At 51.5% G+C, this 11,417-nt stretch overlaps 2 long non-coding RNA genes and 5 other non-coding genes across 7 annotated transcripts; 2 read left to right on the top strand and 5 right to left on the bottom strand.

The window, feature by feature from the left end:
- Positions 1–2,526: 2,526 nt before the first annotated feature.
- On the top strand, positions 2,527–4,304 carry LOC118602809. The gene is made up of 2 exons (XR_004950807.1): positions 2,527–2,747; positions 3,038–4,304. It is a non-coding gene; the product is annotated as an uncharacterized LOC118602809 (long non-coding RNA).
- LOC118602808 lies at positions 3,864–7,413 on the bottom strand. Its single transcript, XR_004950806.1, has 2 exons — positions 6,712–7,413; positions 3,864–6,281 (listed from the first exon to the last, which is right to left on the bottom strand). It is a non-coding gene; the product is annotated as an uncharacterized LOC118602808 (long non-coding RNA).
- Positions 4,673–4,744, bottom strand: TRNAA-UGC. The gene has a single exon. It is a non-coding gene; the product is annotated as a tRNA-Ala (tRNA).
- On the bottom strand, positions 7,381–7,452 carry TRNAD-GUC. Its single transcript has one exon. It is a non-coding gene; the product is annotated as a tRNA-Asp (tRNA).
- Positions 7,453–8,259: 807 nt separating this feature from the next.
- Positions 8,260–8,332, bottom strand: TRNAF-GAA. The gene has a single exon. It is a non-coding gene; the product is annotated as a tRNA-Phe (tRNA).
- A 2,324-nt stretch (positions 8,333–10,656) lies between these two features.
- Positions 10,657–10,728, bottom strand: TRNAD-GUC. Its single transcript has one exon. It is a non-coding gene; the product is annotated as a tRNA-Asp (tRNA).
- A 232-nt stretch (positions 10,729–10,960) lies between these two features.
- Positions 10,961–11,032, top strand: TRNAA-UGC. Its single transcript has one exon. It is a non-coding gene; the product is annotated as a tRNA-Ala (tRNA).
- The last annotated feature ends 385 nt before the right edge of the window (positions 11,033–11,417 follow it).

Below are 11,417 nucleotides of genomic sequence, written 5' to 3'. Positions count from 1 at the left end.
AGTCTCGGGGGGCGCGGGCCGCTCCCCTGAGCGGCCGGGCGGAGGGATAAGCGCGGCCGCTGCGCGCTGCGTCCGCGGACGTGGCCGGCGCGCGCCTCGCCGGGGGGAGGGGAAGCCCCTGCGGGACGCGCGAAAACGCGGCGTGGAGCCCGCGCCCCTGCGCCCTCGCCGCCTCCCCTCGGCCCAACCGTCCCCGCCGACCTTGGGACTCGCTCTGGGCGGGCGGGGGTCAGGCCCAGCGCCCCGTGCGCCCCGCTCTTCTCCTGCACGCCCCGCCCCTCCCCCTTGTGAAACCGAGGTGGGGGGTCTTTATTTCGGGTCGCATTTAAGATACTGCTCCATTTTCTGTTTCCTTAGATTGTCGCCCACCCCCGGCCTACCGCGAGGGCTCCCCGGGGCCCAGCCGCCCCCCCCCCCCGACTCCTGGCGCCCACGCCCATCCCCCACCGGGCGGGCATTGGGACAAGGTGAATGACTCGGCAAATCTCGGCTTGGGGCCGGGACGGTGGCCAAGGCCTAAATCCCGCCGCTGGAACTTTCTAGATTGTTCTTTACTTTTCCAGTTTGATCGGCGCAACCTTGGCTTTGAGAAGGTGGTTCAGCTCTGAGCTGGGAAATCGAACCTGTTTAAGCTTGAGACTTTTAAAAGACACCAATTGACTCGCAACCCAGTATATTTCGGGGAAGGGGATATGCTCAATAGCTCAAATATGAAATATAATTTTACAGGTACATTTCGTTTGGGTAAAAGAGGAGAGGAAGGATCACCAGCCAGGTCTTTTTCATTTTTTTACAACAATCTATTTTGTGATCTCGTGTGAGTCATGTATTCGGCATGTTTTTTAAGTTTTAGAATATGCGAACGTGGTGAAAATTTCAAACAGGTTTTTAAATGTTTTTGGTGAAAAGTCTCCCTCATAGCCTCGATTTCCCAGCCTCTGGACTCTTCGAGAAATACTCCCTAATTCTAAAAATAAGAAGGGCAAGGCATATTTTAATTTGTACCCTTTAAGGGCTTCAAGAAAAAATAAATTTTTTAAAGAGGCCACAGAAAAATGACTACAGAAATTTTTGCCGTTAGGAAAAGGCTACATTCCTGATTTAAACTATGAACCTTAAGGTATTTAAACATTAAGCTTAATATGTGAAATCAAAACAAAATATACATTTTCTTTGGTAACCAATGTATATATGTCTTTATGAAAAAGGTCTTAGCATTGTTCAAAATAGAGACTTTAAACCTGTAGTTGTTAACATTTTTCAAAGAACAAAGTCATTACTGGAAATTAAAATGAATAAAATGTCGTTTTTCAAGGTAGCAGGAGACGGGCAATGACTTCCAATAAAGATTTCTGTCAAGGTTATTTCTAAATTTTTGGAAAGAAGTTGTAACGGAACAAAACTTTGAGGCTTTGTGTAAGGTTCTTTCTCCTAGAATTTCAGTTTTTAGAGGAACAAAGATATGAGTTTTTTTCAAAGATAAACCGACCTAGTTTCTAACCACACCCTGTTTGCTTTGGGCTGTTGTTTTGCTGCAAGCCTTGTGATTCATGGTGTTTAAAGGCTGAGTCACAAGCTTTATGACATAGCTTTTTTCCAGAGTCCAAAGGTACAGAGGAAAACAGCCCCGATTTTAGAGGCAGGGGAGGGAGGAGGAAGGAGACAGTGTCAGAGAGTGGGGGGAATGGGCCCAGGGTTATCCCGGAAGAGAAAGACGACATTCTCGTAAGCTGGGGAGAACACAGGTGGTATTTCCAGCAGAAAAAGTTTTCTGAAATGCCCCTGCATTCCCTAAGTCCAACAGTGTGTTTTGTTGCAGTGAATACAAGTAAACATTTGTTCAAGGGCACAGAGGGCGAGAGGAGAGCGGGACCGCCCCCCGAAAGAGTGGCTGGTGTTTCTCTAAATTAGTGCTTCTTAACCAGGAGTGATTTGGCCCCTCAGTGGACAGCTAGCTTGCAAAGCCTGGAAATATTTTGGTTGTCACAACTCTGTGTGTGTGTGTGTGGGGGGGGGTTGCTACTAGCACCTAGTGGTTGAGGCTAGGGGTGCCGCTAACCCCCTACAATGGACTGTCCCCCAAAACACAAAATGAACTTGCCCCTAATGTCAGGAATGGAGGTGGAGAATCGCTGGTGTGCAGAGATTCTTGTCATTGTTGTCGCACCTGCTTTTCTGTTTGCCGAGAAGGGCTCCCAAAGTCTAAATGTCCCACTGGGTCTCAGGAATTGGGTATCAGGTCATGCTCCTAACCCTAAAATCCCCTGACCTAAAATGCAATGCTAGAATGTGCGAGAAGCGGGATGAGTCATCGGGTCCATTTTCAGTTCCTTCCTTCTCCAGATCCGTCCTTTGCAGGCGCCCAGAACGAACTGCTTCAGAGCTGGCACCAATAGAAGAGTGACAGAGGCCCAGCAACAAGGCCAGATTGGCGGGCGGCCGGGAGCACGTGATGGGCTGAGCTCACAAAAGGCGCGGGTGTTGGGCTGCTGCGGGGGCGGGGGGTGGGGGGGACAGGGGCAGGGATTGGACTGGTTCCTGTTTGTCTCCTTTTCTTTCTCACCCCTAAAGGATTCAGTTCCTCTGAAGGTCACAACCTTGTATGGGACTTAACTCAGCATCACGAGAATGTCCGAGAATACAATGACCTGACTGGCAAACACTTCCCCCCAAGAGAAAGGGTGAAATCAGAGAACTGGATGGGAAAGGCTTGCCTTGCCTCGTCAGCTGTTATATAACCATGAAAGGTAGTCAAGTGTATCTGCAGCGTATGGGGGAGGGGGGGCGGGGACGGCCATCCAAGGGACTGTGTGCTTTTTCCTGTTCACATTTGTACGTTTACATCATGTTGCAGAACACAAACTTTCCCAGCTTAAAAATAACCGATTTCATCCCCTTATTGGGGCTTTTTTTTTTTTTTTAATTGTGGCAAGTTATAACCTATAATTTACCATCTTAACCACGTATAAGTGGACAGTTGAGTAGTGGTAAGTGTATGACAGAGGAGGAAAAATAATTTTCCCTTTACCTTTCTGAGTTCTTAGCTGAGGCCCCAATAAGGAAAGACAGAGTAAAAATGAAATGAAAGAGGAAGAAACTCGGGTCATTGACGTGTCTTATCTTAAGTGTACATGGGAGATACCAGAGGTAAATGAGTAACAAAGATGTGGCTTTAAATTCAGACTTAAATACCACGGGAAAGGGAAGGGGAGTGTAGGCCTCTTAGCAGCAAGGAAATTATTCTTAGGAAAGATAAATGGGAAAAAAGAATGAATGGGAGAGAACGATAGTTTGTGACAAAGTTTGGTCCCCACTCCTAGGCTCCCTCCTGTGACAAAAGTCAGTCTTCCCGCGGTTGGTGAAACTCCCAGGGTGAGGATCTGTGACCAGGGAGATCTCTTTGAGGACCTGTCCTCAGGCAGATGAGGGCGGGAATGCAGTAGTGCCGGACTCTCCTTGCATTTGCTGTTTTTCAAGTGCCTACAGCTCAAAATGACATCGAAGCGGCATACGGGCTACCCTTCCACGTCCACACTATTATGCAACCGTCACCACCATACCCCTCCGGGACTGTTTACATCTTGCAAAACTGAAACTCTGTACCTATTAAACAACTCTCCATTGCCCCATCCTCCCAGCCTCTGACCGCCGCCATTCTCCCGGTCTCTGTAAATATGACTCTTCTAGGTACCTCATACAATGAGCTTTGTTTTTTCAAATGTAAAATAAAATGCTATCTTTGAAAAAGTTTTTCCCCAAAGATTCCCAACAACTTCTTTAACGAGCTCCATTTCCTACCACAAGCCTCATGTTATGTTTTTCCTTATAGTATTTTATTTTCCTTGTCGTTGTGCTATTATACATATTTAATTATGTGATCAAAGTAAGTCAAGCATCATATAATTAGTTTCATGTTAAGCCTGATAATTTTAGAAATAACTTCAACATATTTTTTTTCTTAAAAACTTGTTGACCTTTAGGGAGAAGTAACCTTCACAGAACCATATTACAAACAGGATTGTCACCAACATTCCACCACCCAACTGGTGAATCATTTCACGAATTTCAGTTTTATCTGGAAAAAGAAAAGGAAGGCTTTGCAAAGAGTCAGCTCTCTCCAGATCTAAGATGAGATGTTTTTATAATTTGAAACATGAGACAAAAACAGGATTTGATGGACGAGGAATTCATTATTATTGCAAAGAACCTAACCCACATGGTGCAAAGAGATCCCTTCTTTCAACAAAACATAGCTTTTATTTTCAGTGATAAAATACAGCGTATAAATATAAGTATAAACGGTCCGTGTACCAGAGCCATTCTTTCATTTATTCATTTGTTCGTTCGTTCTTTCATTCCTGACTGGTTGTTGATGAGGTGGGGAGCGAAAACCCCACTGGCTGGGAATGTCGATTTCCTTTTGGAACCTTTTTCCTTTGAAAATGGTTCCTGGCAGCACAAAGGGCGAGGCCAGCCGAGATACCCAGACCTTTGGCTTACACACGCGTCTCCTTGTGGCCACGTGTGAGTCATCGGAAGGAGTCACGAGCCCTCCGGGCCAGGAAAGGTCCAGTAACTCCCCGACTTGACTTAGGCGCATCCGTAGTGTTTTAAATGGTGAATGGGGTGGACAGAAGAAGGAACCAGGAGAAAAAAAGTGAAGAAAAACCCGTGGAGATGCCGGGGATCGAACCCGGGGCCTCATACATGCAAAGCATGCGCTCTACCACTGAGCTACATCCCCGACCCTCGTGGGAAACGTTTTTTGAGATTCTCTGCTATAATCTTAAATTTGTGTCCTTTTTCTTCCCTCTAGATAAATTTTGTGTATCTAAGTGAATTTTAGGATTTAGGAAAATCAGACAAATCATTTTATTTCTTCCGAGTAGGCCTCTTCTTTATAGACTAACAGATGAAATTCTAGCTGACACTGGAACCAAGGAACAAATGGAAACTGACTGATTTTTTCGAGTGTGGAAGTGCCAAAGAATTAATCTTTTTCCTTTTTTTTTTTTTTAATTCATTGGGGGTCACGATGGTTAATAACATTATATAATTTTCAGGTTTACAACTGACACCACACCTGTCACAGCCCGAAGTCCGGCCTCCTTCGGACACCATGCACCTGACTCCCTTTCCTCTCTTCGTCCTCTGGCACCGCCTTCCCCTCTGGGGACCACCGTTCCGTTGGGAACAGACCTATTCTTGAGTGCTGCCCTTTACAAACAGAAAAGAAAGAAAAGAAAATGTAAGGATGTCTTTCTAGTGGAAAAGGGCATTGGCTCCCCTGCGCCTCCACCCGGAAACCTCGAGGGTCTCGTATTCTACACCTGCCGTGACTCTGAGGTTTGCACATCTGCTTGAAGACTTTTGCCACCCCAGAGAATTCTCTCGAATATAGAAATAAGCAAACTAAAAAGAAACACATCTGGCTCCAAGAATCATAGAGGAAGTGTCTCTCTGCTCTATCCCACTGAAAAGAGCCGCTCTTCACCTGTCCGCGAGCCCGTCTTTCTCGTCGAAGCACACCAGGGCAGAGAAGTCACAGTGCGCGGTGCCTTTCTGCTCATCAAGGGGCCACTCTGTGGTGAAGGAACAGGCGAGGGGTAAGGAGAGGGCAGAAAACTGAGGCTACGCCTCCTCCCATCAGCGCTTGCGATGTCCTGGCAGGAAACAGAGTCATTTACTGTGTCGGGGAGAACACCCCAACGTGCCCTGCCACCTTTGGTCTCCAGTCTGCCCCCCCGCGTTACAGCCTGCTGCAGCCTGAAACGCCACAGCTGGGCCCAGCAGCTGGGGGTTCGTCGGTGTACCGCTCAGGGCCTCCTCTGTACACCGAAGCGGGTACCCGTTTGACTGCTGCCTCTTCACCGGGTGGTTGTGACAACTGAACAAGTGACTCTGAAGGTTTAGAGCAGTGCCCGGTCCGAGGTCCGAGCTCTGAGACACGAGTCGTTGTTATGAATGCTGTCAGCACACGCGCTCCCGGGAAGGGCCGCCGCTGCTCATCAGACTCACTCCAGGCGCGGACTGATGCTTTGCTGATGCCGTTTTGGTGGAACGGGACACACGGGAGGGCAGGGGGCGAAGGGCCAGGTGGGGCTCCTGTGCGAGCCGTCTGCTGTCCTTGTTATTTTAGCTCAGGAGAGCAGCCAAGAGAGAGGTGTTGGCCAGAACAGAGGGATGACGGCGCCATATACGGCCGTATTTTGGATCCGGAGGAGCTAAGGGCTTGTGTTCAGATCAGCAGATGCCCTTGCGAGCTCTCTCGTCAGATTGCTCTGCTCAAAACAAACTTTATTATTATTTCCTCTCTCCATAAAGCTCCTAGAATAAAACCCAAGCTCCTTCCTCTGGCCGTTAAGGCCCTGTGTGACCTGGCCCGTGGACCTCGCTAACGCCATTCCTTGCTCCTTCTCCCCTTTGGGATACGCCAGCCACGCCTGCCTGCTTGATGTTCCTCAGGCATGCCAGCTGCCTTCTCACAGCAGGGCCTTTGCACGTGACAGTCCCTCTGCCTAGAATGCTGTCCCTCAGATTTTCTCATGATCGGCTCCTCAATGCCCAAGGGCCTCAGACAGGCCGCCTTGTCACCTCTCTAAAGAGGCCTAAGAACCCCTCATAATCCCTATCGTACTCTTCTGATTTGTTTTCCTTCGTGGCACTGACACTCTCGAAACCTGTTCTATACCGTTTGTCTGTGTCACTCACCAGGTCATAAGGTCAGAAGCGCAGGGTCCCGCCATCTTGCTTCCTGCGATGTCCCCAGTGCCCAGAAGGATGCATGGCATCTAATAAGTACTCAGTCAATATTAGCCAAATGAATGTGAAAAAAAAATAAAGGAACAAATAAACGAATGGAAGAAGAGGAGCCTGGGAAGGATGATAGCTATATCCACGAAGTTGAGTCTGCAGTCAAGACCAGACTACCTTTCCGTGTAGAGTCGCCCTATCTCCTGTCTCAAATCCATAAACGTTTCTGAGGGCCAACCTCTGGGCCAGAGCAAGACATGCGAGGATGGACTATTTGCAGCAGAATGAGCGCTTCCTGGGCTTAGAAGTTGACAGTCTTGCCACGGGCAACCGTCGTGTAAGCCAAACACTTACAGCGGCGCCATGTGCGTACAGGAAATGGAAAATAAGGCCCCCGTGCGAGGATGTTTTGTTCTTCCTGGTAACCATGCGACACTAGGGGGCTAGAGCGTTACCGGGACTAAGGAGTTGGTAAACGACAGTCGGACCGGGTGTCGCGTGACTGTCAAGTCTAGCTTTCCAAGAAGAGTAAGAAATTTTCATAAAAGCAGAAGAATTTGATGTATTTAAAAGAGAAACGGGGGGAAAAAAAAAAAAGCAGAAGATAACAAAAAGGTAGCCAGCAGCCTCCCCGTCGGGGAATCGAACCCCGGTCTCCCGCGTGACAGGCGGGGATACTCACCACTATACTAACGAGGACGAGCGCTGTGCGGGGTCCTCGAGATAGATCCATATAGAAACGCAGTCCTGCTACCGCGCCCGTCTGCTCGCGGCGGGGCCTCCGCAAGCGTTGTACCGGGTCGGTGGGTTCGCCGGGGGGTGGGGGGGGGCTTGCGGAGAGGCCTGCTTGAATCGGCAGAAATGCTGACCCCCCAGAAAGAAAGAAACAAAGGCAAAGGAGGGAAAAATGCGACCTCCCGAGTCGTGAGCTCGGAGGGGAGGGAAATGTAGCTCAGTGGGAGGGCGCCGTGTCTCGCGTTCACGAGGTCGGGGGTCGGTTCCCGACACCTCCAAGCTCAGGCCTCGCTTCTTTCCTCTTTGTTTCCCTTAAAAGCATGTTTAGTTATTCACACGCCTCGAAGGGCAACCGACTCTTTCCTTTCCTACAAAACCAAAGAACAAAAAGCCGCACTTTTTGTAATTCCATCTTAAAGCGTCCGTTTCCTGCTCGGTGCTTCATTTACCTGCAAAAGGTTCAGAGAGCAGAAATTAATAAAGCAAAAGCTAGCGAACAGACATCAACAAACACGTTACAGATTAATAAGCGTTTACGATACAAAAGAAATGGAGTCAGGGAAACACGTGCCCTTGTTGAATTTCCCCAGATGGGGAGCTTCCAGGAAGTCCCCACTCCCTCTGGCTGCCCTGGATACTGCTCGGGCTGTTTTAAACAAAGAAAGTAAAATCTGTTTATTAATTGGGAAAGAGTCAGCTTCATTCATTCACTGCCCTCCTATTTCCCTTTCCCCATGGGGGGGGAAAAAAAAAAAAAATAAAAAGGAGAGCTGCCGAAACCCGGGATCGAACCAGGGACCTTTAGATCTTCAGTCTAACGCTCTCCCAACTGAGCTATTTCGGCTGCTGCGGAGCCCTTGTCACCCTTAGTCCTCCTAGTTCTCCAAACATCCCTGGGTCGTGAGTCCTGGAACGCGATGCTGGGAGACCAGCAGCAGCCGTAACCCTCGCCTGCCAGGCTCGCCCCGCACCTGCGTGCACTGCCCCTTCTCGCCCCTCAAGGCCACCGCCTCCGAGAAGAGTTCGTTGACCCATCCCTTATTGTTTATTGTGAACTTCGGCAATGTTTTCCTTGTCATTCCCTGTCTCCCCAGCTACAATGAAAGACCCAGGAGAATGAAAGACTCGGTCATTTTTGTATCCTTCAGGGCCTAGGACAGTGACTGGAGCATAAGAGGCGCTTAAATAAATATTTGTTCAATGAATGAATGAACGAATGAATGAATAGATGAATCCTACTTGGCTCAGAGCTTCCTTTTCTCAAGCTCCCTTCTCTGCGCAAAGGAACAAAGTCGCCCTTGGGCGCAGCAAGGATGCTGACCACACCAAGGCCTGTGGGAGGACGCACAGGCCTGAATGTGGCTTTCCTCGGGGCAGTGAGTGACTCAGATCCGGCCTGCAAGCATGGCCACCGCACCTGCGGCACCTGCTCAGCCTCCAGGCATGAAATCAACAGGTCGGCATCCAGGTGCGGCTCTCCCTGCCTCCGTTCCCTTTGAGAAATGGTGGGTGGGGAGAACGAACCAGGGGGGAGTCATTTAATAAGTGTTTGCCAAGCACCTGACGGCCCCCTGGCCCATCCACGAAGAGCATAGCGAGATGCCTCGGTGCAGTAGTAATGCCGAGAAGCAAAGCGAATCGTAGTGATGGGATGGAGTGCGGAGACGGGGTCAGTAAGAGAAGCAGGGAGCTGAGGAGACTAGAATAATGAGGAGCCAGCCACGTCGAGACGAGGAAGGGACTCTGCGACAGCAGGACCGCTGGGACAAAGCCCTCCGGCTGAGAACAAGGTCGGCTAGTCGGAGGAACAGAAAGAGACTCAGCGTGGGAGAGATGAAGACAGAGTCCAGAGCGTAGGGGGCGCAGGCGCAGAGGGGCGGGCAGAGGCCAGAGCTTGCCGGCCCTGAAGGTGAAGGGTTTGGATTTTCCTCTGGGCGGAACTGGAAAGCCGTAGGAGCTGGAGGTGACCTGAGCGTGTGTATACCTTATTAATAGGGGAAGGGGGCGGAGGGACGTAGGCCACACAACGAAGAGTTAATATCATAGATACAAGGGGAGCGTTTTGATGGTTGCCAGATGGGGGAGGGGTTGGGGGGGATGGAAAGGGGAAGGGGCTAAGAAAGAAGTGCTAATTGCCAGTAGTTCAAAGTCACGGGGGTGGGGGGCGCGGAGTGCAGCAGAGGGAGTGCTGTCAACGGCATCGTAACAACCAGATTCGGTGCCAGGTACCAGACTCACGGGGATCACTTCGGAAGTCGCTTCAGGGTCTCACCACTTCTGCGGTACACCTGACACGAATAGAATATTGACTGTCAGCTGTCATTGAAAAACACGTTTCAAGTATTTTTAAAAAGGAAGAGTTAAAAGAGTTAACAGTTTTTAGGAAAGACGGATGGGCCTTAAAAGAGTAGGTGGGGTTCCCGATCGTGTGTGACGGAGTGCGTCTGGGTGCTGTCCACCCCAGCCCCCTGGCCTGCGACAGGGCGGTCTTCCCTGGTTGACAACTGAGCCCCGTGCGGAGGGTCACCGGTGATCTGCGCGGCGAGGCGGCCTGGCCTGGGCTCCTCGGGGAGCCGGGGCGGCCGCGGGGGACCGGGGGGCCGCTCTTCATAACGCGTAGCTCTCTAAAAACGGACGGGGAGGGTCTCCTTCCGACGAAAAGCGAATGCGGAAGCAAGGAAGGAGGGCGGGGAAAGCGGAATGGGAAGAGGAAAGAAGGGAGGGAGAAAGACACAGGAGATCCAAACCGTCCGGACAGGGACAGGACGGAAAGTCACGGAGCCGCTCGCACCCAGCCCCGGAGGTCAGTGACCCCTGAGGCGGCCGCGGGCGACGCGCACGGCCACCCTTCACGCCTGCACGGCGTCGTCGTCGTCGTCGTCGGTCTAAAGTGATAAAACGGCACCCCCCGGAGGCGCGGCGCTGGGGCTCCGTGAGTGCGCCCCCACCTGCTGCGCCGCGCGGTCGGGGCTCCGTGGCCGTCTGCGGATGAGCCACGTGAATATGGAGGTTCGGGGAGAGATCAGGGGCCCCGCAGAGGGCCCGGCCTTCTGACGGGACACGGACGCCTTGTGCAAGCGCCACAATTCGCACGGTCGCGGGGATGCGCACGCGGCTATCACCGGGAGGCCGGAAAGGTCTCCTTTGCACTTAAAAAGGTCAAGCAGCCTCCCCGTCGGGGAATCGAACCCCGGTCTCCCGCGTGACAGGCGGGGATACTCACCACTATACTAACGAGGACAAGGCGTGCTCAGGCTTCTACGGAGAGCCTCATATAGAAAGCGCGTCCTTTGCCTGCCGACCTACCTGCTCGGAGCGTGGCGGTCGCGGTCGCAAGCGCGGGGCGGCCCCGGCACGTAAACTTCGCCGCGTAGGGACCTGCCTGAACCAATAGAGGCGCCCGGCACCCAGAGGGAACCTGTGCGAGCTGAGGAGAGGTGTGGCTTCCTATACGCCAGCTCTGCCACGGAAAGGGGATGTAGCTCAGTGGTAGAGCGCATGCTTTGCATGTATGAGGCCCCGGGTTCAATCCCCGGCATCTCCACGGTTTCCTACCTTTTTTCTCCCTAAATCCTGCCACACGGTGGGAAGGCCAAGCAGGGAAGGGGACCGCCAACCAGCCGGCCTGATAAGGGAGCTCTCTGGGCGAGAGCATCGCCAACAAACGTCTCTGGGCCTAATCCCCGATACCGGGCTCGACCACTGCAGAGTCGTATCCAGAGGTGTGGCCAGGAGCCCCAGAACCTGCACTCTTGAACAAACACTCCCAGTTATTCGCGCCGTCACGCCCGTAGGAAAACAGCGGACCTCTAAGGAGGGCTTTGCAACTGACCATCCGTTCGGTTGACTCTTGAGCGCCTACTGCCGGGAAATGTGCACACGCTGAGCACCTACTGTGTGCCCAGGCACTCTGCACCCCTGCATAAGGC

The sequence above is a fragment of the Rousettus aegyptiacus genome, unplaced genomic scaffold, assembly GCF_014176215.1.
Source record: "Rousettus aegyptiacus isolate mRouAeg1 unplaced genomic scaffold, mRouAeg1.p scaffold_m13_p_5, whole genome shotgun sequence".
Lineage (NCBI taxonomy): Eukaryota > Metazoa > Chordata > Mammalia > Chiroptera > Pteropodidae > Rousettus > Rousettus aegyptiacus.
Note: the sequence above shows the minus strand (reverse complement) of the source record. Positions and strands in the feature narration are given on the sequence as shown.